Raw genomic sequence first — 26169 nt, forward strand, 5'->3', positions numbered from 1 at the left:
TATCCAGCAGTTCACTGGGGCCTTGTCTTTTCTCTCAATTTCCATCCAGAATTCTCACATTATTTATTTTTTTCACTTTCTTTTCACCTCACTGTTTTTATTGGCTTGGATTCAATGCCAGTTCAATATAGCCATATGGTGTTTGGTTGGTTTACAGCCTAGATGGAGGAAGGTTATTATAACCTGCTCTACTATTTATAATGAGTAATAGTAATTGGCAAAAGAGATGTAGGAATGTAGATTGGGTATGACCAAGTACTCACCTGGAAGATTTATTTTTGAATTTGCTTTTGTTCCTATTTAAAAAATAGCATTGTCTTCAGATATCCCAGTTGTGGGTTCTGTCTTTCAGGCTGGTGGCAGTCTAAGCCTGTTTCAGCCTCTGCTAATCCAAAGTTGTTCTACTCCATTAAAATAAATAATTACTAAAGGAGGGACTCGTCTCTCTTTGTAGTGCCCCTACAAACTATCTGTTTTAATATTTATTTATGAACTACAGGACTGAGTTCTTCTCTTTTGACCAACTACATTAGTGGGTACTTTGCTACACTTAAAAGTAGATCTATGGAAAAAAGTGCTTGGTGTGAAGACCCTTGTGTCTACACTACCTGTGTATTTTGAAGTGTCTCTTTGAATTAGGTCTGGACCTTTGGACTGAATGCACATTTGTGGTTGAAGCTCCATAGGTTAACTCTACGTGCAACTTCTTGCTTTGTTTCGTTTATCCCAGTTTGTACATGCTTAGAATTCTTTGCAGTATGAACCAAGGCACAGTGAGTGGAGTGGTCAAGAAATGTGCTTCAGAAATGCACTCCAGATTCAAACTGGAGTTGTGATCCATTTGCAGCTTTTGTCCTTGTACAATAGATTTATTGTAATGTTGTGGTTTAACTCCAGCAGGCATCACAGCCACTCACTCACTCCCACCACAGTGAAATGGGGGGCAGAACTGGGTTGAGTTAAAAGTTGAGATACAATCCAAAACACAGCAAGATAGGAGGCTGTAATGAAGAAAATTAACTCTATCCCAGTCAAAACCAGGACAGATAAATATGCATTCATTTCTGAGAGGTCTGATACCTGTGAAAGACCAAAAGAAACTGGTGTCAGTGCAAATATATTGGCCATACATACATGTACATACATAGCCTGTGCTATGAGACATAACTTGCAATGGCTGTTTGATAAAACTTGTGCTGGCAATAAAACATCCCTTGGCTGTTTCACCTTGGGATGAAACAGTTGATATTTGACCTGTTCTGAACCTCTCTAGGATCAGATTCCAAGAATCCATAAGGCTCAAAAGTGCCCTTTAGCTGTTCCGTTAGCTTTCTGTATCTTAATGTTTTGCTGTGTGATGACTTATGGCTGGCAGGAGGCATGAAAAATGCTTTTCCCTTCAGCCCTGGTCAGTTGTGGTCTAAACTTAGCATTACACAACTGCCGAGGAAGTGGTATGTTGCTGAAAGCCCTCAGAGGAAAGAGCTGACCCCTTGTCTGCTGGAGGAAAAGAGCTGACCCCTTGTCTGCTCTATTCTGCCTGAATTAATTTATTTCTTTATGATGCTGATGTTTATACTTTCTCTTTTGCCCCAGGTTGTATATAGCTAAAATACTTTTTTGGTATGTCTTAATTAAAGTGTGTCAGGTTCTGAAAGTGCTTCCCACAGGCACCCTGAGTTTTCTTATGGATGCCCAAGTACGGCATCCTTGACCCTTGTCAGAAAACAAGCTGCTGTGTGTCCCATTCTTAAGTAAGCCCTCTTGGCTTTGCAAGGAGCCAAAGCATGCAATTCAATCCCATGTAAATATTTGATTGAACGTTCAATTATCACAATTTAAAGCTCTTTTGTATCTGGAATATAAAGCTTTTGATAACAGCAAAGTTGAACTGTTAAAAATTCTACTAGTTTGTAAGGAAGCAGATGAATGCCTGCATCCTTTTGTTGCAGCTCCTGGCATATTCATTTCAGAGCATCATTTGCTGGAGGGTCATAATCAACAATACAGAAATTAAATACTTGCAGCCTGTTTTACTATGACAACCTGACCATCCTATTGTCTCAACTACTGCTGGATGTAGCAGATTGATTTAACCCTTTATTCTGAGTTATTGAAGCTATGAAGGATGAAAAACAGTAGTTGTCATGCTTCCTTCTGTTTGTATTGAAATTTTATAACCTCAAATGTAGACCCAACTGTTTGTATCAAAGCCATAGCGTATAAACAGCACTTTCTTTATAAGTTCTGTTCCTTGAGCCTTTTGAAGTATTTATGCAAGATGACTAATAACATTCTCATTAAACCTTTTTTTTTTTTTCAGTCTGTGAATATTCACTCTGTATGCTAGTATTATTTGCTTTGTTTGAATGGGTGTTACAGCTAAAATTTTTGTGCTCTTAGGTGAAATATAGTGAAAGACTGTGAAACATGCTCAGAACTTAAACCCTGTTACCATAGGAATTCATGAGCAGCAGAACAGTATTTTATAATTTTAAAGGTCTTTCATTTTTTCTTGGAATTCAATTTTATTTAAGTATGTAGCAAAACAATGTTTTGTTTCCGGAAAATACCGACTGAAGACTCGGAACAACGGGCTGGCCTCATTGCTTTTAAAAAGTGGTAATGACAATATAAAATTATCAGTGTGGGAGGAGAAAATAAGCCTGAATTTTCTGTCTTCTGAGTCTCAGTTCTTTTCCTGAAGGCTCTGGTCTGATTCAGAGACTCACAATAAACTTAAAATGTCATGCAACATTATTCGATGCAGAGCTCATGTGGGAATCTGCTGCAAATGATATGCAGCTCCCATCAGCTGTTTCTGTTCTAGTTTCTGGGTACAAAACTAAGCCCCAGCTCCTCCTCACAGAACTCTGAAACACGACATGCTCGAGTTCATATATGTACACAGGTTTATGGCCAGGGCTTTGAGAAGGAAGACTGTGGAATAATTGTATTTCATAGCCTATTTCAAATCAGTTTGGGAAAGGGCATTTTATAGCATAAGACAACAAAGCTTCAGAACATCTGTAATATAAGATAGTTTTCCTTGACTGTATAACTGGAAAATAGCATAGCAACTTCACTTGCCAAAAAAAAATCAGTTTTCCAAAAGAATAAAGAAAAAAAATCCCAGATTTTGAAAGAGTATGACAAAATTTAAAATTAAACAGTAATGACTGAAGGAATCACATGGCTGAAGGATTGTGAAGATTATGAAGGGACCAGAGCACCTTTCGTATGAGGAAAGGCTGAAAGAGCTGACACTGTTCTGCCTGGAGAAGAGGAGGCTCAGGGCTCAGGAGCTTCTCTCTGAACATCAAGGAGCACTACTGTCACAGAGCACTGGCACATGTTGCCCAGGGAGGCTGTGCAGTCTCCCTCCTGGAGGTAGTCAAAAACTGTCTGGACATGGTCTTGAGCAACCAGGTCTAGGTGACCAAGCTTGAGCAGGGGCTGCTGTACCAGATGACTTCCAGAGGTTTCTTTCTACCTCAGCCATCCCATGAAAATCAGGTAGCAATTTCTATAGCCCACAAGCCTATTTCAGAGAAAATAACTACATTGTTTTCATATCTCCCTATTTTCTGATAAGCAGAAAAGCTCTTGAAAACTCCTCCTTTCTTTTCTGTGCTCATATTCTCTGTCAGTTCTCATTTTGGGCTTGGTTCATCATCTGCTTAGTCCCATGTTTTTCCTCTGCTTGAGATGAATGGTCTCACTGAGTGCTTAAGTTTTAATGCTCTCAATGTCAATCCTTTGTTAATGACTAGGGGGAGGTAAGTGAGGAACCCACAGCTAGCTGTCGAATGCACATGACACGTGCCCTTCTGCTTGTATGTGTGTATATATACACTTAACACAAGCATATATATGAATTCCTGTATACTTTAGCTGTTATAAACGCATTACAGCTCAAATGCATCCACAGCCTTCCCATCCTCATCTCATTCTAAATTTTTACTCTTCACCTGTAATTAGATTTATTTAGTAGTTGACTGTAAGTGCTAGGAGTAAGACCTCTCTCTTTTAATGGGTTTGTGAAATGTCAGCAATAATGGAATCCAGTCATGATCTACATCTCTCAGGATTCCTGCAGTATAGACAAATGGCTTCTGCTCCTATATTGCTCAGTATTGCAGTGCAGGGACTTCTATGATTTTCAGGCAGAAATTAAGTCAAAGCTCATTTGAACTTAGTTACTATTAAGTGAATGACACATTTGTTATTTTAGTACTTTTTCTTTGTTCACCTTCTTTGTTGTAGCTTATCATAGGCTTTAGCTTAAGGTTTTAGTAACATTTTTTCAGGTATGTAGGGGAAATAATACAAAAATATGGTGCTCTGGAAAAATTACTTTGTGGCACCTCCTTTAGAAACCTACATGTGAGAGGACCATGGTCATGCTGACAAACACTACCTGAATACTAATTTAAAAAATGCTCCCCATTGCATGATTTTATATTTAAAGCACAGTTTCAGTTTAAACTACCACTTACCAATAATAATAATAAAAGAAAAAAAGAAAAAAATACCCTGTTTCTGTTTTGTTGTTGTTGTTGTTGTTGTTGTTGTTGTTGTTTTTTTTTAATCACAAGTTGTGCCTTCAGTCATATTTCATATCTCCGTTATTGTACCAGAACTTCTAAATTTTTGGAAGAGTATCAACTCTGAGTCTTTTTTTTGTTGTTGTTGTTTTTTAACTGAATACTGCTTGAGACTTTCAAAGTCTTGGATATTTTTTTTTAAATTATTTTTAGTGAAATAAGTGATCTGTATGCAATAAATTCATCATTTTTCTTCTCAAAAGCCTATTTGAGTGCTCACAGTAACCAAGCCACATGAAATAATCCAAGATTTCCTTTTATAGTCTTAGTAACTCGTGTAGGCATGTCTAAATTAGCTGTCTCCTTCCCTTCTCCAATAGCAATCAAAGAAGCCAAAAAAAGTGATGATTAACAAGGAAGAAATTTGTTATGCATTTACTTAAAAATTTTAGAAATTTCCTGGCTGTTTTCTCCTTCAGAATTTCTTTTTTAGAAGTTCATGAATATTCAATATTCTCTGTCTGAAGTGACTGGCATCTCCCTTCACTGCATCTGAGTAAACCACCTATATAAAAGAAAATAATTTCCACACTTTAGTAATGTCTGATTTGGGGAATCCGTGGCTATCAAATCAGTCAGCAGTAAATGTTTGAGTTTATAGCTCTAGCCATAGATTTCCACAATCCTTCCACAAAGTACATACTGAGAAAAAAAAATTAGACGTGAGGCTAGCAAGAATTGAAGTTGAAATAATTGTGGTACGGCAATTGTATATTCAGTTAGCTATGTATTTAGGAAGACAATTGCTTATTCCTAAGCTGTTCCAATTCTGGACACACAATGCTTGTAAATTCCAATCCGATACTCAGCTGCCTGGCTTTGAAGAGTAATTTTTGACAGTAACTTTTCTATGTGAAAAGTTAAATGTTCACTTGATCACAGGAAAAAAAAAATCTTTATGAAGTTCTCTTCCCCATATCTAATCTGACTCCTACACTTTTTTAAAACTTTTCCCCCCTTAGGAGGCCAAAGAAAGTTTTTGTTTTGGTTTGGTTTGGTTTTTGCCCCCTGAGGAACAAAAGCATCTCTGTAATATTCTCTTCTACAAAATATGTCTTCTTCAGTTGTATTTTTAATCTTGAAGAACTCCCTATGCTGTTCAAAGCTCCCCATTTAAGGAGTTGCAAAAGTATCAAGTCCTGTGTGTCCTGAATGTACTCACCCAGGCAGTACAGGCACAAGGCTGAAAAGCTCAGAGTTACTGTACATGAGGTCAGAGCATCATGGTGGCTCACAGTGAGGGATCCCTATCAGTACGTGTACATGCAGAACCAATTGGCTCCTCTAACTCCTGTGGGAGCGACAAGGTATTCTGTACCTTGAGAAATCAGATTCTTTTAATTTGGGTACATACAGAAAGTTAAACTCATTTAAAAAAAAAAAAAAAAAAAAAAAAAAAAACAACTTCAATAAGACAACTCCAAAGAGCTAAATCATGATTTGTTGGTTCGTCATAATGTTTACAGTTGCAGATGACCTTATTTTCACATTAAGATGGTGACTTCTGTCATGAGAATGGAGATGCCTTTTAAGTGAAGAATATTTCTTATAATGGTTTTGTAATTAGATATTTGTAAAGTGTGACTTTTTATTATTATTATTTTCAGAAAGAGTACGAAAGGTCATTTTAAATGAAATGGGACCTGTCAATTGTAGTCCTGACAATTTTAGAAAATCCAGGAGCTCCACTGAACAACTTCTAACAGCTACTTTAGCACACATAAGTTTAGGACTTTTCTGAATTGGCAGTAATCCAAATCATTGACTCACAGTCTTAGAAACTGCTATGGATGATTTGTCTAATGGCCTAGCACGGTCCTCCAAAGCGGAGTAAATCACAAGCCGCAAGACTTGGATGTGTGACCAATGTGTTTTGTTCACTCGGTCAGCAAGTAATTAAAAGGAAGATTCAAGCCCTGGCACACAACACAAGCTATCCCAAGGAAGATGAATACCCCTACCATCATAAGCTATATCAACCTTCAGATGTTTTCTGTTTTGCCTCCAAGACTCATCAGTCTTGTATTAACTGCACTGCTTGTATAAGTTACTCCCATTCACAAGTACAAAAAATAAGACTTGAAGAATTTGCACGACATTTTATCTTGCATCTTAATTCCTCCTTCATATCCCTGTTTTTTCGTCTTGTGTTTCATTTATTGACATTAAATAAATAAATAAATAAAGTTTGCATGTATCTACACTTGTAAGGATTCTTGGATAGTCCAGATGAAGAAGGTACCAGAAAGAAAGTTCATTTTGATTAGGTAGATTTTGGAAATCAAAATATAAATTTTCTTTATATGTATAACTAATAAAAGTGTTCTACTATGATACTTGAGTGGAAAAAGGAATGATAAAGAGCTTTTGGCCCTATGAAAACTGTGGGTTTTATTTATTTATTTATTATTCAGAAAGCTTTACATGTCTTTTAGGCTTTGAGTTAAACAAAGCAATAATTTAGTTATGAATCCCAAGTACAGAACTTTTTTTTTTTTTTTTTTTTTTTTTTTTTTTTATAGCAGTAAATTAAGACCTTACTTGGCTGAATTTTTTACAAGATGGCTACTCCCTCTGTTTCTTTGAATTATTTGTAGGGATAGATCAATTGATGCACTAACTTTATGATTCAAGTAATACGTCTTTAGTATAAAATAGCAGAAATAATCTACAGCACAAGTAGAATATTGGAAATTAAAATGTATACAGTGGTCTAAAAGAAGTGAAAAGGGAACACGTCCTTGCAGCTAGGCATAAGGTGCAAGGACGTGTATAATCACCTTATAGGCATAGGTCCAGGAGAGCCCTTCCTGTCTTTGACAGGAATAGAGGAATTCACAGCACACCAAACATTTTTTTTTCATTTACCTGAGTGTGGAGAGAAAGGGAAAGCTTGCCCCTCTGTCCAAGAAAAGAAAGAACAAATAGTACAATATCTAGTTCCTTTCTGCAGGAGTCCTTCCCCATCATTTCTCTTTCTGGATGCTTTTTGTTTCTGCCAGGTTAATCAGGTATTCAAGATATGGGTGCTCTGAGTTGATGAGACACCATTTAATCTTTTCCTTTTGCAGCAGCTGAGAACTGAATATGCCCAACAGCCACCTCTTTTTCTCTTCTCTGGCACTTGCTTTGACCTGCAACTTCTTTTTCAGACCCGGTTCTTTTGGTTTCCAGGGAGAAAAGTTACTTCATGTTGTCTTTTCTTCCCTTCCCTCAGAAAACAAGAGCATTAGAATGACAAATAGCTACATTTGGAACGCATATTCTTGTTTCCTATGTTGTTCAGTCAGGAAAAAGGTCAATTTTTAATGGATTTTTTTTACTCAGTGAGTAAGCTCTGTCTGAGGCTGTCTTTTGTCCATTTTATTACTAGTGTACATAGTACACAGTGTACTATGGTATTTCCATAGGCACTCCCTCTGTCCCAGGAGTCTGAGCTCATTAAACCAAGCTGCTTAACCTGTCTCACCATCTCCTTCTTATACTGCTCCTTATCACATACCTGGTAGTTTTTAATCTGCTTCGAGGTATTTACTGCTTCTTGGAGACCATAATAGATCCTTTGAAATGCTATGCTAAAATAATTTGCTGTTGTAGTCAGATTATGCTGGTCTTGTTTCATGGATAGCATGAATTTGACTTACAATAACGCATTCTGATTAAATGATTTTTAAGTCTTAACAATTTATATTATTTTGCCATCAAAATTAAAAATAATTAAAACTAGAGAAAAATATTTTCCATTCAAGAACTAAGAACATTTCCTTCAAAATATTTTCTTAGCTCTCACCCAGTTGCACTTCATCTGGAATTGAAAATCATCCATAAAAGAATGAGTGAAATGTGAAAATTAATTCTACAGAGTTCCTGAGGATCACTTTTAGACTGAGGATTGTTAAGACAGAAATCTATTTGCTGTCTCTGCAGCAATCAAAAAAATCCTGTTGAATCTTATACCCTGTTGTGGATACATCAAAAAGAAGATGCACTCGTATGCTCCTTTAAGTGCCTCAGTAGAACATTTAGCTCCTGCTAATGTTCATAGAATATCCATTAGACTTGCAATCACTGACTTGCAATCTCCGCAGCTAAATTTTACTCATCACTGCCTAAATTCTGGTAGCATCAAGTTACTTAGTTCCTATCTTCTATATAAGTACTGACAGAATTGACAAACCAGACATTTGCTCTTCGAGGAGTGAGGGTCTGGTACATACTTAGATGTCTCCTAACTTGATTAAGTATATGTCTTCCCTCCCCTCTCTCACTTGTAGAGACCATTGATTTAAGATTAAGGGAGTAGGAGATTTTTCTACTAGGCTCTAAGTTTTATTGTCTTGTAATAAATCCACTTTGTATATACCACTTAAATATTCATTGGGTGAAAGACAGAAACCAGAACAGACTGGGGCTGTACAGACTAGCAGTTAGGGCACCCACTAAGGGAGCAAAGCACAATCATTTTGTTTCCTGCTCCAATGAATACTTAATATGAAATACTGAAATATTTATTGGTAAGTGGAAGTGGTATCTGACCACATAAGAAGAAGCATCTTTGTTTGCATGAAGCTAAAATGAAGGCAAATCTACAATGAAGCTGAGGAAAAGGGATCAATATATGACAAAAAGTATGTATAATTATCTGGTTGATAGAAAGTGCTGAAACAAACAAACAAAAAACTTGCATTCCATGCTATTGAGAAATGTCTTTTTTATTTATTAGGAATTTTAAATATAACATATTTGTTATAAGATGTAAGAGCTTACTTCTGTTATGGCCTGTTGGGACCATAAGAAAAAATATATATTCATTAGTAATGGGTCAGTACCAGAACTTAAAAAAAAAAAAAAAAAAAAAAAGAGAGAGAGAGAGAGAGAGCCTCTGCATATTAAATAATGCCTAGTTGTTTTCTTTGCTAAAAGAAATCAAATTTTCAGTGTGCCATGAAGTGATGAGCACCAAACTCATGTATTTCTGTTGAGAAATTGTTATAGTGCACATGAATGTTTTGATGCAATGTATTACAGTGAAGTAGTGAAGTCTGGGCTTTCTGTGAGTGCAGTATAGGTGGTGAGTAACTCATGAAAATGTGTTACTCAGCACAATTCAGGTCCTAATAAGAAGATGGGTATTCAGTTCCCGGGAAAGGGTAAGTAGTGGAAGGCCATAGACAGATGGGCATGTCACAGAAACTGCCATCAAATTGCCATTAAATTGAAGCCTTTGTTGGTAGCGTCAGCTAAAAGGTCAAATCCTAAATGGACACAGAAATTAATCTAGCGTCTCTTTCTTTCCTGTTGGTAGTAATTAGTCTGAAAGCCCTTTCCCCCCCCTCTTTACTGATCTGGCTGAGGCATCTGCACTCTGTGGCATTTTAAGACGTTCACATCCACTACGACTTGGTGGGATGTAGTTGAGGTGAACAACTAACCACTTGCAATGCAGTTCTGCAAATCAAACATACTCGTTCCTTTTTTCTTAGTGAAAAACACTTGAGTACAATTTTGGTCCTTTATAAACAGTTTGGGGGGAATGTTTTATATAGCACAGGTAGTTTGCCTTCAGACATTACATTGTTATTTGGAAGTAAGGTAATCATTAACTTCACATTTTTTTTCCCTCTTCACAAATAGCCTGTGAAGGCTTTAAAACATAAGTGGTTGTCTAAAAATGTTTGAGGATGTCATATAAATGTATTTGAAGTTATGCTTTTTTCATGACATTTTTAGAATTCAGTATTCAGGTGGTTATATGTTATGGAGAAATCATCATTTATTGTCTGAAATTTTTGAGTGTTTGATTAGGCGATACAGAGGTAACAATATGTTCTGCCCTCCCAATAAAATTTGGTTATAAAATTAGCCTGTGTTTAGTTACCATGGTGATGAGCTTTTTTATATAGCTTTGTTCTTTTGCCTTTTTTTCCTCTTAGCAAACAACTATATGCTTCAAGAGTTATCTTAAGCCTTCATATGAACAAGAATTTGACATATAAAATGTTCACATATTTCAAATGAGTTATTGTATCAGTTTGCTTGAGAAGAAATATTTGCAGATGTATCTTTCTTTTTATGTGCAAATAGTTTCCTCTTAAGCTATCAATCTAGGAAATATATATCTTTAAAGGGCTAAAATATGTGATACAATGGAAGAAATTAATATGGTGTTGACTATCTCTTTCGGAAACCTTATAATGAGCAAAATAAATTCTGGCCTCTCGCTTTCCAGCTGTTTAGGACACAAGTTGTTCACTATTGAGCAATAATGAAAGTCCCCTTGGATATATATTGATAAGATGACGATAATGCCAAGCTTTTCAGAACTGAGAATTCAGTGCAAATCTGTCATGATAATAGACTGTGTGCTGCAAGGAAACTTGAGAGGTCATCTTATCTATCCCGTGCTTCAAGAACAACTAGATTACTTAGGGATAGTTGCTTTTTTTTTTTTTTTTTTTTTTTTTTTTTTCATTTGTGACTACCTACAGTGATCAAAACTCCAGAGTTTCTTAGGTAACAGAGAGACTCTAAAAGAAATGGTGGAAGTATGTCAATGAATCAAGTGTGAAAGTGGTAATCACAGTTATATTATTTATACTTCCATGCATGTTTTGTAAGCTATGAAAGTTGTTTAGGCACTTCTGCACCAAATCACACTCTACATAACTCTGTCATCTGTTGCAACTATGCATGAAGAGAGGTTTCTAGAAACACCACGTTTTTGGGGCAGCAGTTGGGGGAGAGAGGGGAGGAGGAGGCCTCTGATAGACACAAGTGTAGGTATCTCCTCCAGTATGCTAAGCTAGAGAAATTTGGTTGTGTCTTTCTCTGTGGATTGGTTATAAGAGCCGCAGATGTCAAGAGTAAGCCAAATTCAAATTAAATTTTGAGTCTTAAGTGCATTTTAAATCTGAAGACACATACAGCAACAATGAACAAATCAATTGGAGATTCACAGGAGGATTCAAAAACAGGATGTGCAGCATTGTAGGAGTGGAGTTCTGTAGGCAGTAATAGGAAATGTATTTAATTGAATTACTGCGCTTAAGTGATGAGGCTGTGAATGCTAAGACTCAGACTCTGAGAAAGAAAAAAATCTGTTTCAGGAAAAATGAAAGATGAACTGTTTTTTAGAGAGGGACCAGCACACAGGCCTGGACATACTTTCTGTTTAAATTACTGTTTTGGTGCAGCCTTTTGTTTTTAAATAAAAAAAAAACTAACAAGTTCTGCCTAACAAGGCATTTAAAAATAACTTTTTTTTTTTTTTTGGATAGACCTTAGAAATAATACAGATTACATCCTTTTTTTTTTTTTTTTTTTTTTTTTTTTTTTTTTTTTTTCCAAATCTTGAACATCTAATTTCTACAACATTTCACCTGAATTGCTATTTTCTTACACTTAAAAATACCTAAATTGTGTTTATATTCTAACAGTATCTTTAGAGCTTGACATGACTAAACTTCTCAACTACAGCTGCAATGCCACAACTTCGTAACTTAATTTCCAACAAAAGTAGTATCAATACAATACCTTTAGATACTCAGTTTATTTATTTCACTGTCTAAAACAAATTCTAGATTTCCAGAGCACTGTATACAACTATTCCATATACCGAACAATGCAAAATAAAGATAAGAGGTTCTGTGAATGTCCATGTTTTAACACCATCATCTGAACAAGGAAATGATAGGCTTTGCAAACATTACAATTGCTATTGTTTTTTTGCGCAGAGTGGGGGTCTGCAATCTCATTCCCCCTCCTCAGAGGAACAGGGGAAGAAAGTACGATGAAAAAAAAAAAAAGAGAAAGAGACGAAGGGTTGAGATAAGGACAGGGAGATCACTCACCAATTACCATTATGGGCAAAACAGACTCAGCGTAGGGAGATTATTATAATTTATTGCCTATGACTAACAGACTAGAGCAGTGAGAACTAAAAGCTAACTACAAACACCTTCCCCCATCCACCCACTTCTACATCCTCCCCCTGAGCAGCGCAGGGGAACAGGGAATGGGGGCTGCGGTCAGTCCCTAAAGCTTTTTCTCTGCCGCTCCCTCATGGTCCCTCTCTGCCCCTGCTCCATGTGGGGTCCCTCCCATGGGATGCCGTCCTTCCCGAACTCAGCCTGCGAGGGCTGCCCACAGGCAGCAGCTCTTCAAGAACTGCTCCCACATGGCTCTGTACCACGGGGTCCATCCCCCAGGAGCAAACTGCTCCAGCACGGGTCCCCCACGGGTGGGCAGCAGCTCCCCGCAGGCCCCCTGCTCCTGCGTGGGCTCCTCTCCACTGGCTGCAGCTCCAGCCCAGGGCCTGCTCCTGCAGAGGCTCTCCATGGGCTGCAGCCTCCTCCAGGCTGCATCCACCTGCTCCACTGGGGGCTCCTCCATCCATGGGGGGGCTGCAGCGTGGAGATTTGCTCCATGTGGGACCCATGGGGTGCAGGGGGACAGCCTGCTCCACAGGCCGCAGGGGAGCTGCTCCTCCATGCCTGGAGCACCTCCTGCTGCACTGACCTGAGGGCCTGCAGGGCTAGTTATCTCTATTTTCTCACTCCTCTCTCCCAGCTGCTGTTATGCAGGAGATTTTCCCCTTTCTTTAATCTGCTCACCCAGTGTCACTCCCTGACTCAGCCCTGGCCAGCAGTGGGTCCCTTTTGGAGCCGTCAGGAGATGGCTCTGCTCTGACATGGGGCAGCTGCTGGGCTCTACTCACAGAGGCTTCCCCTGCAGCCCCTGCCTTCTACCAAATCTTTGCTATGTAAACTCAATACACAGTTCAATATTGGGGATACTTTACTGTCAAGTCTTTTGCTTTTTCAAGGTCTTCATCTTGGTCCCTGAGCCTTGTCTCAGAACATGCAACTCAGTCTTCCATTATAAAGCCTTTAATCAGAATTACAGCTCCTTCTAAAAGAAGCTTACCTATTGCAAATCTGTCTGTGGTGTAATGTGCTTTCAGAGCACAATGTTTTAAAAGGTAAGTGGACCTCAGGTGTAGCCATAAATAGACTCACTAGACTCCATTCAGACATTCAACTTAATGTGACAAAGGTATGGCTAGTTGCACGCAGATCTAGAGTGAGAAAAATAAAAAATAAAAATATATATTTCTTTGAGTGCACATGGACAACAGCATGGAGGCAGCTGTTAAAATACATTCCATAATTGATAGTCTGGTGCTGACTTGCTTTAGACATAGTAGTTGAACTCCTTGAACAAAGGATGATGGCTTAAATTCCACCAAATCTTCAGCTCATCAGCCTGTACATAGGATGTAAATCTGTTCTGTGTTTGTTTTTAGTTATGCTCAGTAATCCACAGCAAACAATTAGTAGTGATATTGAAACATTCACTGACAATGGAATGAAACAAAGACTACTCATTACTTTGGAGTGGTATTTTTCTTATCTCACTTAGCAAACCCCCAAAGGAGGCAACTGAGACTGGCCCTCACTGCCAAATTTTTATGTTTGAGTGATGGGATTTTTCTTTGATGTGTGATCAGGTAAAGTTGTAGGTGAAACTAATGACCCATTCAGTGCAGCTACCATGACAACAGAAAATAAGGGATACAGAATATTTTTTTACCAAGTTAAGAACTGCCAAGAACAGGTTTGCTTGACCTATGCTTTTGGAGAATTTTGGGAAGTGTGGGCATGGTATTGCAATGGGGAGCCTCTTACAGCTGACTTGCTTTCTTCTGCATTTTCTTTGGCCTCATTTCTCCTGGGAAATACAAACTGTTGTGGTTACTCAGGGAGCTAGGCTTGTTCATATATTTACCATCAAGTACAATTGTGAGTCATTTCAGCTGAAATTCATTGCAATACACAAAAGGACACTGCAAGGACTAGGCATGCATATCTTAGATCCTCTTAAACTTTATTTTGAAAACTGTTTTATTGTTTGTGGGAAGGATAAGTCTAGTGAAATTATGCTCTACCTAAAATCATTTCCAACCTTTCTGAATTTTCTTACACATTTGTCTCAAATCCTCTTCTTTATAAACACAGCAGCCATGCAACTTCTGCAAATGCTAACACAGTCTTCAGACCTGTGCATTACAGTCGTATATTTCTGGCTTTAACTTCTGTCTTTGAGGAAAATAACATATTGCACAGATGCAGAATCTTACCCTCCCTTGGTGTTTGCAAACACTGTCTTTCAATATGCATTAATGCATGTGGTCTGACCACAGCAGAGTAGGGGTATGGCTTTTAAATGGCATGTAGCACTGGCTGTGTCACTGAAGATGGCCAAGAAATTCTCTTAGCACACCAGAATCTCTTAGTTGACGCAGATACGCTTAAATTCAAAACAGAAGCAGACTTCTGATGTGAATCAGAACTGTTCCTACACAGCTACTTACCGTGCTTTGAACTGCACTGTGGAGAAGTCTCAGGCTGTGCCAAGTGAAATGAAATCTAAGGTGTGATCCAGGAGCAAATCTAGCATGCTCCAGCCACTAGTGAAACATCAGTGTAACAGCAGAAACTCATCTGGCACTGCAGGGTTTAACCTGATTGCTATCACTTAAGGTAAGGAGAAGAGAGAAATTTGTTTAAAATGAGTCTTATTCAAAATACATGAAGTCTTGTTTATAGTGATGCAAAGGAAACAAAGAGAAGTCAACATTATGTATTTTTCCTGTTATTCATTAACATTTTTGTCTCCTCTTGATTATTGGCCAGTTGGCAAAATGTCACTATGCTAAATTGGCTCCTTAATTGATTTATTAGGAGACTACTCAGATGGTTTAAGTGGGCTTTATTAGCACCACATTAATAATTCAACTCTTTAGCAGAAAGCAAAGAATAAAAACATAATTTCCTTACCAAGCTTGGTTCCACCTTACAAGCACAGGGAAAGCAAGCTTCAAAAATCTGTCTGTTTTCTGATAAGTTTTTTTTTGGTTATTTTTCATGTACTTTGTCAGACAAAGGGTGAAGCTGTTTAATTTATTTCCAGTTCCCAGTTCAAGTGCTGTGTATAGCAATATTCTCACTAGCAATACATGGCACCTTGCTGTAAAAATTGGACTCTTGCCCCACTTTACAAATTTCCTGAGACTGGCACCCGGCATGAGACTGCAACTATCTGGGACCTCTCTGTCTCCCCACAGCTCCTCCTGGTGTGAGAGCTGCTGCTTTGGTGTGTCTCTTGGTGTGATGGCAAGAACGCCTGTACATATTTTTTAAAGAAAAAAAAAAAAAAAAAAAAAGTTGAGGTATGTAGGATAGAAAAGAGCAGTTTTCTGCTGCAGCCTGTTTCAAATGGAATCTCCTTACAAAAAAAAAAAAAAAAAAAAAAAAAAAAAAAAAAAAGGAGAGGAGGTAACCTGTGCTTTTCTCAAGAACAGCGTGGGCCATGCGTTCCCTGGGAGCTCAGTGGAGGGCAGAGCAGGATGGGCTGAGAGAGACCATGCAGTCCTTGCTCTTGCTGCAGATACGTTGTCAGGGAGTGTTTGTTAACACTCTTAAGAAAATCTATTTTCTCCCCAGTAGATGAGGTTTTGCTATTAATAGAGTCATTAGATATATGTTAATTGTGTTCTACTCAGGTCTTTTGTATCTTACAGCAGGTGCACTTTGAAAGAAGGGGCATAATTTCACTCCAAGGCTTTGGCTAATTGAAGATCCTGGCACAGCACTGCAAAATCAGATGTTTCTGACTCAAATATCCCTTCTTCACCCTGAAGAAGGAAGAAGATCCTTAAAGACGATATCCTTATTTTCACTCTGTCTGGATAGCTCTTTCTTTGTCAGTGTAGGGCAACTTTGATCCTGAGCTGTAGTCCCAGTTCTTGCATATATCCAAGAGTAGCTGACTGTTCTTGAAAGAGCAGCAGACAAGGATGTAAAAGAACTTTTAATACAATGCCAACAGCCTTTGCCTTTCAGTTTGTGTTTTCTAAATCCTAGCAAGACAGGACTTCTGTACCCAGAGGACAGAAAGAACCAGGGTTATTTTTGTCTTAAGTGGTAAGTAGAAGTGAAAACAGTTTGGCTTATCCTGTTAACATAAGCCTTGGGTTTGTGATAGCAAGGCAGGCCTGAAGTTAACTGTGCAGCACTATGAGAACTCACATGAACACTATGAGAACTTCTTCCAATCATTCATATTCAGACCTTGTGTGAACCTTCTTCTGATCTCCCTCGTGCTGTGTTTGAACCTATCCACTGAGGATTTATGTATGCAGCTTCCAGCTTTCTGCCTGAGATGATCTCTTTTTCAGTGTTAAGGAAGAACGTGCAAGGGTGGCTAAAAGCTGATGGCTGTACCCTCAGAGTTACAGGGGTCAAAGTGATATACTGCTGTCTGTAGCGTGGGCAGAGCTATAAGTCGAGGCCTTGTTCCTCACTCACACCATAAATCAGGGCTTCTGTAACTATCATGGGAGAGCACCCTAGGAAGTTTTGTCACAAATTCTCTCACAGCCTGACCCAGAACAGTTAATTACAATTCCCCTGCCTGAGGTTGTGTCCTGCCCAAAGGGACATACAGATGACTCTGTATGGTGGAACCAAAGTCCCAGCATGGCCAGCAGACGTAGCAGGTAGCACTGAAGGTGGCTCGAAATCTGTGGAAGGTGGGATGGTCTCCAGTGGCATCTGCAGCAGCTCTCCCTGGCACAGTGGAGCTCTGGGAGGGATGGAGCTTTCCACATGTCAGACTGCAGACAGTGACTAGTGCCTCTGGCTGGTGGTGGGGCAGTCAGAGGTGGTGTTCTTGCCTGCTGGAGGTGTGCAGTGGATGGGGAGTTGCTACCAATTTATGAAGCTGTGGGAGCAGGCAAGCAGCTTACTAGCGTGGTATGAGGGAAGACAGAACAAGGATTAACAGGGTCTTCTACAAGACCTTTGGAAATTAACCTACAGCTGTGCAGACAGAGGGGAACCTGGAATCTGTGCTCACTGGAGTAGGAAATGGAGAATGCCATGATGGGAAAAGCTGGAGGTTTGTAACTTTGGGCACCAGGATGAAAGCTCCTTCTCTCCCTGCATAACTATAACTGCAGAATAGGTTCAGTGCATTCCTAATAGAAGGGGGTCTGGAATTGCACACATCCAGATGGGCTGTACCTATGGGAACATGGGTACAAGTGCTTGGATGACTTGAGATGCACAGAGATGCAAGCTCAGTTGCTGAATGGGGTTGCAGCTATCCCTACTCTTGCAATGGCCTTTGGTCTTCTATTTCACATGTTCCACCCCATTGAATTCTGAAAGCTCCTTTCCACCTCCAAAGCAAAGTGGGATCTCAGACTGGAATAATATTTTCAACAAAGCAAACTTTTAAAGGGAATGCTGCCATTTCTCAATTTGCTTACATATCTCTGTTTAATTATGGTCATAATGTGGAAGTTGATATGGAAGGATGGGTCTAAAAGAATATTTAGGGCAGAATACTCTCAGGCCTTGTGGGGACTGAAATTTCTAAACCACTCCTTCAAGACCTTAAAGACTGTGAGTCAGGACTCAGAAACTCATCACATTATACATTTAGACGTGTCATGACACATTCAGATGTATGCTTTCTGACAAATACCCTCTTGCCCCTTCTGGCTTTGTGGCCCATTTTCAAGCTTTTCTTGGTAACTGGCAGGGTTAGGAATGTAATGTTGTTGTTATTGGTGTTGTTTTTTTCCCCTGACTTCTTTCAGACTTTGCTTTTTAAGTTTCATTTAAATTAGTAGTAATGTGCTGGTGTGTTCATACAATGTTAACTCTAAAGTTTTTAAAATAAAGACCCACGATTATAATCTATGAGCTGGCAACAACAAAAATTGGATGCAAATATGGTAATTTAGACTTATTTTAGCGAATATTTAGATGGATTCACAATATAATTCTTATGTCTACAATCATAATTCCTCTTAATTGACTGCTTAGCATGTGATTATCACAGTAATTTCTGGGGCTTAATATCTGTAATAAAATAATATTTGCTTTCTCTTTTCTATGAAATCACTGGCTCCAGTAAGCATGGCAAAAATTTATCCACAGTGAAGAAAAGCAGCTATCAGTGGAGAATTTGTACTTAAGTAGCAGGCTGTAGTGAGAATTTAAAATTCTCAATTTTCAGGGTGAAGTACTAGTTGCAGATTTATGCTTAAAGCCATACATTCAGTGTTTATATCTCATGCCAAGCTGCAGGGAAATATTCCTGACAATGTTTTCCTTGTGCCCTGCACTGACGGATTGAAATTTACAGCTGACCTCCCTGACAATAATTCTGTCAGAGGATCGGGCCTTCAGGCAAATTGCCAGCTCTGACATGAAACTCTGCAAATGGAAGGATGCAGAAAGCCTTTTGCATTAAAACTGTGGAGATGTAAATTTTCCCTGACAAAAGTGGCATTGTGGCTTCTTTTGCAGCTTTCTCTTTCATCATTTTTCTTCCAGCTGGAGAGGGAGAAATGATATTTTTCTTCTCCCAGGGAATGTCCAATCATGCTAAAACGCTGTTATATTAAATGCTAAGGACTTGTAAGTGTTCTTGAAAATTTGGCACTGTAATGAAAATTTGTGGCCTCTAAGAAAGTTTCAGTTAGTTCCCAATTCCAGGTATTAAATGACTTTGAAATATCAAAATAGAAGAGACAATGGATTAGTCTAAGAGAAAGATTATTTTCATTGCAAGGATTTTACTGATAGGTCATACTCCTTAAGAACTTTATGGCCATCAGTGTACAATATGCTGTAAAAATGTCAGTGGTTCAATAGGACACACTTTTTTTTATTAACAAATTGATACAGGAGACAATTTCACAGGCATTATGTTGCTGAAGGTGCTGTTTCTGAGATGGGAAATGCATTAAGCTATGTCACTATGTTCTGCCTTATGATTCATTTTTCGTATAATTAACAATTTACTTCTGTACCCACACTCTCTGTTTGCTTTTGCTATGTCCTGTAGCATAACCACTATATTTCAGTAGTTCAGGAAGATGAACCCAGAATTAAATGAATAATTAACATGCAGATTTCATAGGTAAAGTGTCTTAGAAACCCCAGGGATGAAAAGTACTGTGCAGAAGTGCTGCACTGACAGTTAGGGTGAATTTATGTTGAGTGCAGACATGATCTCAGTTCAATTCCTGCTTCTTTTGGAGCCTTCCCAAGTAGTTACAGGTAATTCATTTAGGCACAGGTTTTTGTGCCTGGTCCCTAGAGCAGACTGCTGCCCCCTTGTAGATGTTCTTCACTCAAACACTCAGGGAGCTAAAATAAGTTCCCCCTTGCCCAAAAAGCTGATAGAAAGCTCTCCCAGGCAACAAGCAGCAGATGATGCACTGAAAATCTTTTTATGGCCAAAAGGGAACACAGTATCTGTATGGTGCTAAGAATTTATTGTCAGCCCACTTTAACAGCCTAATCAAAATACAGAAAACAATTATTTTTTGTCCCATAACAGGAATACCAGCACTTACTGTCCAAACTGATTAAGAAAGAAAAATAAATGCCTCTTTAATATCTTTAAAATTGTTACAAGAAAGACTTCATATTATCATCCCCTTTTCTTGGATGTCGTGCTCATCCTTCCAATGTAGCTCAGAGTCCTCAGGCTGACAGCTTCCTCAAGCAGAAGGGGCAGGAGGCGTTATGACAAATCATCAGCATCCTGCGGTCCTTTGAGGAAGGAGTATGATGCTCATGGTGGGAGTTTCCTCTCCTCAGTCCCAAGACTGCTTGTTTTCCTTCTCCCAGGCTGCCAGCTGCAGCCTGGCAGTGCCCCCAGCCCCACGCACGCAAGGGGCTGTTGTTTGTCAGGCAGTGACTGCTGGAGGTTGGTGTCACCCCCTCCCCAGCAGGTCCATTTCCCTAAAGCAGGGGAACAGCAGTCACTGGGACCCAGTGCCAGGAGGAAAACAGTGAAACCCTGCCAGTTCTTCTCCTTCTTCCTTTCTCTCTATTTCATTCTATTCTGTAGTTAGCTTTTCACCAGTAGGTATGGTCCTGGGCCACATTTTTCTGATTAATTTGGGTTTTGCTGACCTGTGCTTAGACTTCTGTTCTGTCTCTAGTTTGGCAGCAGCCATGTTTATTTCTTTGTCTGATTTACATATTGTCGACACTTGGTCAAGAAAAACAAGCACTCCTTTGCTAGATCACAAAATGTGATGCCCATAACATAAAATGTAAAGGTCATGCTGCTAACACGAACTATTTAGTTTCTGTTGCCTCCAAAATAAAAGGTGCTGACAGGTAGTGATTATATCTTTCCTGTAGGGAAAAATTCAAGTGGTATTCAAAATAATTCAGGAAGTTTTCTTCTGAGAGTTTTGTGCATTATGAAGAGTCAGGGTGGATCACAAGCAGGCAAAATAAACAACTGTAAAACACTTCCCAGGAAGATGTCCGAGTTTCTAGTTCTTGCTAAGCTCCAGTCCTCAGTGTTATACATTTTTACAGGGAATCCATACTCCCCTGCAACTCCCACCTGCTTCTGCAGCAGGTCATGTGCAAGGGAAAGGTCCTGCTCATCTTTGAGCTCTGCTGTCCCAGTGTAGGAAAATGAGAGACTAAGAGGCTGCTAAGAACACAAGCATTTCACAGTGCTTTCCTGGGGCTCTAACCCCACACTGCAAGTCCAGGAACACCATCAGATGGCCCAACGAGCACTCCTGCCAGCAAGCACTGTCACCTGAGCTCACCCTTTTAACTGTTTTCCATTATAAGGTACACACAGTAATTTATATGATGATAATGTTCAAAATTATTTCCTGGTTTGCTCCTCTCAGCCTAAGAAAAAAACCTATCTCCATATATATCATGTGTTCTCTTCTATCCTTAAGAAGAGTTTGAATGTAAGAGCACATATCCTGAGTTGTACTCTCCAGAAAACTCCACTGACTTTGAAATTGTGTCCTGAAGATAGATGTTTAATTACATCCCTCCAAATACTGAAAGGAGGATCGCTTGTTTTCTTGTTTGTTTCATGGCACAGAAGGACTCAGACAGGTTTCCTCCCCTTTATAGTTCAATTTTGTGTGTAAGGCACTTATGCAGGTTGTAGATGATTCAGTTTAATTTCCCTTCCTCAACTAAAAGGGTTTCAATCTGCCTTCCCAGTCCCATCTCCCTCCCATCTCTTTGGAGAATGTCTCACACTAGGCTATTTGGGGATGAAAGGTAGGGAGAAAAGAGTTCACTTCCCTCCCCTTGAACAGAAGAGTTCACTTCTCTCCCGTGTCACTGACATGAAATACTTCAAGACTCCTTGTTCCTGTAAGTGTAGCATGACTGTACATCCTACCTAGCTTTAAGAGCTCCTTATTATGGGAGAGGGTCTAACTTTGACTCCTTCTGGATGAGTAATACATTTATGAAATATTTATTGGTTAAAATTAATAAAGAGACCTTTGGAGACCTGAAGAGGTCTTTATTTTTAGTATGCTTACTTGAAATCTTTAGTCTTCAGTCTTGAAGAAAGGAGGCCAAGGGGCAACTTCATCGCTCTTTACAACAACCTGAAAGGAGGTTGTAGTGAGGGTGAGGGTCAGTCTCTTTTCTCAGGTGACAATGATAGTATGCAAGGAAATGTCCTTGTGCTGCACCAGGAGAGGTTTAGATTAGATCTCAGGAAGAATGTATTCATGGAAAGGGTGGCTAGGTGTTGGAACAGGCTACCAAGGAGGTGGTAGTGTCACCATCCCTGGAGGCATTTAAGAAACATGTGGATGTTGCACTTAGGTACGTGGTTGTGGTGGTCTTACCTTGCTGCGCAGCTGAACTCCATCACAACTGCTCTCTCACTGCCCCTTCTCAGAAGAAGGGGGGAAGAATGTATGTATGCTGGAACACACATATTCATAATAAGAGCCTCCCCAATGCCTTCCCCTTTCTCACCTTTTCTTGCTGAGTGTGACACCACATGGCATGGAATATCCCTATGGTTGGTTTAGGTTAGCTGCCCTGGTGATGTCCCCTCCCCACCTCGTGCCCACCCCCAGCCTGCTGGCTCTTGGAGGCATTTGGAGGGAGTCCTGATGCAGTGCCAGCACTGCTCAGCAATAGACACAACACTGGTGTGATACCAGTGCTGTTCTGGCAGAGCCCAGCACTGTATGGGCTGCTGCAGGGAAAGTTAACTCCATCCCAGCCAGACCCAGCACAGTGGTTTAGTGGTGGGCTTGTTAGTGTTACATGGTGGTTGGAATCAATGATCTTATGTGACTTTTCTAACCTAAATGATTCTATGATTCTATTAAATATATAACACACAGCAGAAATCTCAAATCTGAATCGATGGAAATACAGTTAAATTGAGTATATGGGGTCCAAAACAACTTCCATAAATTTTTCTTGATCTATATAATAGCTCACAAAGTACATGTTTTCTGGTACTTCAGTCATAATGGTTTCATGTGATCTAATAAAAATGGATTAAAAAGAGAAGAGATTATTTAGTTTATTATTTTCTTTTCACTGTTAATCTTGCTAGGGCACATTACTGATTTGATAACCAGCAGAAGGTCCACAGACCTGGAATTTTGTATTTGGGGAAAAACAACAGCAACAACGAAACATACTAACATATAGAAAAAAAAATGAGTTGGACCTCAGAAAATGAAATTTAGTAACAAAATTTGCTCATTTTCCTGTTCAAATAGTTCTACTTACTTTTGCAAGACTACTGCAAAGTCAAACCAAGGCATTCAATAATACTAGCTGTCAGATTTCAAAGAATTAATCTGCTTGAGAAAGAGAACAGTGCCTTTTCCTCCTGTATTATACAGTTAATCAAAATCCATTTCTAATGGGTAGCCTTAATTGCACAGGGTCAGTTAAGACTACTTGTAGAGTTAAGGGAGCATGCCTAGTGATGAGCCATGCTGATCCTCTGTGCTTGCACACACTGAGTGTCTATACTGACTTCTGAAGACCATACCATGCCATGACTGTCCCCTTAAACTTATAATTTCTGTCCCTTGTTACTCGCAGCATCTCTGTAATTATTTCTCTCATGCTGATGGAGTTTTTGAACTTTTATCACTGAAGAAAAGGAAAACGAATCAGACAGCTACAAAAACAGATGTCTGGATTCAGCAGTGTGCAACAATTCAGGCTTATTTCTGACAAAAAACAATACTTGAGTTGGAGGTGAAAAGGGATGAAACACACGTAATTTTCCAAAATGAGATAGATTGTGCCAGGCTGTACTGGGTGCAGGTGTTGTGGTGGCAGTGGGTGCTGCAGGGCCTCTGTGAGGAGAGGCCGGAGCTGTCCCATGCCAGCCTTATCTGGCTTCAATGGCCCCACTGGCAGCCAAAATGTGGCACCTCTGGGGAAAGAAAAATAGAGAGCAAGAGGCAGCAGAGGAAACACCAGGGTCAGAGGAGGAGGAAGAGGAGGTGCTCCATGGTGGACAACACCTCCATGTTGCAGCCCATGGAGAGCCCAGGCTGGAGCAGGTTTGTCCTGCAGGACTACTGCCTGCAGGAAGAACCCACATTACAAGCAGGGGAAAAGTGTCAGGAGAAAGGAGTGGCAGAGAGGAGCTGACATGGGCTGACCGCAGCCCCATTCCCCATGCCCTTGGGCCGCTCAGAGGTGAAGGGAGTAGAAGGCTTGGGTGTGAAGTTGAGCCTAGAAAAAGGGGGTGGGTAGCAGAAAAGTGTTGCTTTATTGTTTATCTTTGTTTCATACTGCCCAATCCACTAATTAAATATCTATTTTAATTGGCAGTAACTTAATTTTCCCTGAGTTGTGTCTGTTTTGCCTGTGATGGCAACTGGTAAGCAATCTCCCTACCTTTAACTAGACTGATGAGATTTCTCATTCCAGTTCTATTTTCTTCCCTGTCCTGCTGATGGGTGGGAGGGGGTGGGGGCAGTGATTGAGTAGCTGGGTGGGAGTCTGGCTGTTAGCCAAGGCTAACCCACTACATGGCCTAATCTCATCCTATCCTTTAATAGCGTTGTTTTGCCTTTAGCAGCTGGAGACAGAACTTGCTGTCCTGAGAAAAGGCATTCATTCCTATCTCTATCAAATTCTCGTGACTGTATGTGAAAATCCTCTCTGAAAGCTGAGAAGCTAGGAAAGCACTCACTGACACTTTTTTTTCTTTTTTTTTTTCTCCATCACAGGATATTTGAGGTTGGAAGGGACCTCTGGAGGTCATCTGGTCCATTCCCCTTGCTCGCCCAGGACCATGGCCAGATGGTTTATGAGTGCCTCCAGGGAGGGAAACTCCACATTCCTTCATTGAAGAGTCCTTCCTTGGACTCTGTCCACATCTTTCTTGTACTGGGAAGCCCAGAACTTGACTTGGTATTTAAGATATGGCATCACAAGTGCTGAGCAGAAGGGAAGGATCACCTCCCTCATCATGCTGATAATTCTTTGCCTAATGCAGCCCAGGATACCATTGGTTTTCTTTGTGGTAATGGACCATTACTGGCTCATGTTCAGCCTGGCATCCACCAGGATCTGCAAAGCTGCTTTGCATCTGGGTGCCTCCCAGTATGTCCTGGTGCCCAGGGTTGTTCCTCCCCAGGTGCAGAACTTTGCACTTCCCTTTTCTAAGCTTCTTGAGGTTCCTGTCAACCCATTTCTCCAGGCTGTTGAGGTCCTTCTGGATGGCAGTACAACCTTCTGTTGTTTTTTTCTGGAAAGGAAAAGGAACAAAACTGTTTGAGACTTCAAAGTGAGCAGATTCCAGAGAGAGACATCTCCACCAGCCCTATTTGCAGTTTAGTTTAATGTAACATTTGAAGCATTCTAGATAGAAATTGTTTGGCTCTTGTAAAAATGTTTTTGTTTGTGCTGGATAACAAAAGCATCAAATGTTCACCTGGCAAAGGGTCTGTCTAATCTATATCACAATCTGTCCAGTTGAGTCAGAGAGCTTAAACAAGAAACTCAATTCCTATCTCTACAGAAATGCAGTCAGAGAAAATGTAGTCCTAAGAAACACACATGATGTAAACAAGTTGCTTACTAGGTACACAGACACAAAAGTCACCCTGTCTTCTAGAACAAGGTGGAAGACTTAGTTAAAGACAAAGACAATATATTTGTGTTTGATTTCTGTTAGAAGTGTTTTGCATATGGAAAATTGCAAGGTGAATTTCTTATAATGATATTTACATGACAACAAGTTAATGTGCTGACACCAGCTTGGTGAAGACAATTTGCAAAATTAGTCATATAATTCTTCAATTATTTTAATTGGAATAAGTGCACTGTTTAATAAAATTAAGATAAATTTATAAAATTAACACATTCGGTAGACGAATTAAGATGAAAAACTATGCAAAAGAAGGTAGCTTTCTGGAATTTTTCGTCACTAGTGCTCCTGGACCTTGTGATGCCAGGACATGCTAGGACATGTCAAGGTAACTTAGGAAGCCATCTCTAGCCTCTGAGCAGTAAATTCACTGTTTGATTCCTGCAGTGTTTGCAATGATTTTATTCTGTCTGGTCAGTGACAAACCCATCTGGTGCACCAGATGTTGCATGAGCCCTGTCTAATCTCATTCTAGTTGGAGGACAGTAGAGAATGAGGTTCCTCTCACTTGAGGGAGTGTCCTCAACTTTTGAAGGAGTTTCAT

At 39.6% G+C, this 26169-nt stretch overlaps 1 long non-coding RNA gene across 1 annotated transcript in view; it reads left to right on the forward strand.

Moving 5' to 3' along the window:
• Positions 1–24012: 24012 nt before the first annotated feature.
• Positions 24013–26169, forward strand: part of LOC311434700 — a 94749-nt gene continuing 92592 nt past the window's right edge. Inside the window, exons 1-2 of the long non-coding RNA XR_014691656.1 lie at positions 24013–24166; positions 24703–24859. This is a non-coding gene — a long non-coding RNA (uncharacterized lncRNA). The remainder of the gene's footprint in view (positions 24167–24702; positions 24860–26169) is intronic.

The sequence above is a fragment of the Aythya ferina genome (genome assembly GCF_964211825.1).
Source record: "Aythya ferina genome assembly, chromosome: 3".
In the NCBI taxonomy this organism is placed as follows: domain Eukaryota; kingdom Metazoa; phylum Chordata; class Aves; order Anseriformes; family Anatidae; genus Aythya; species Aythya ferina.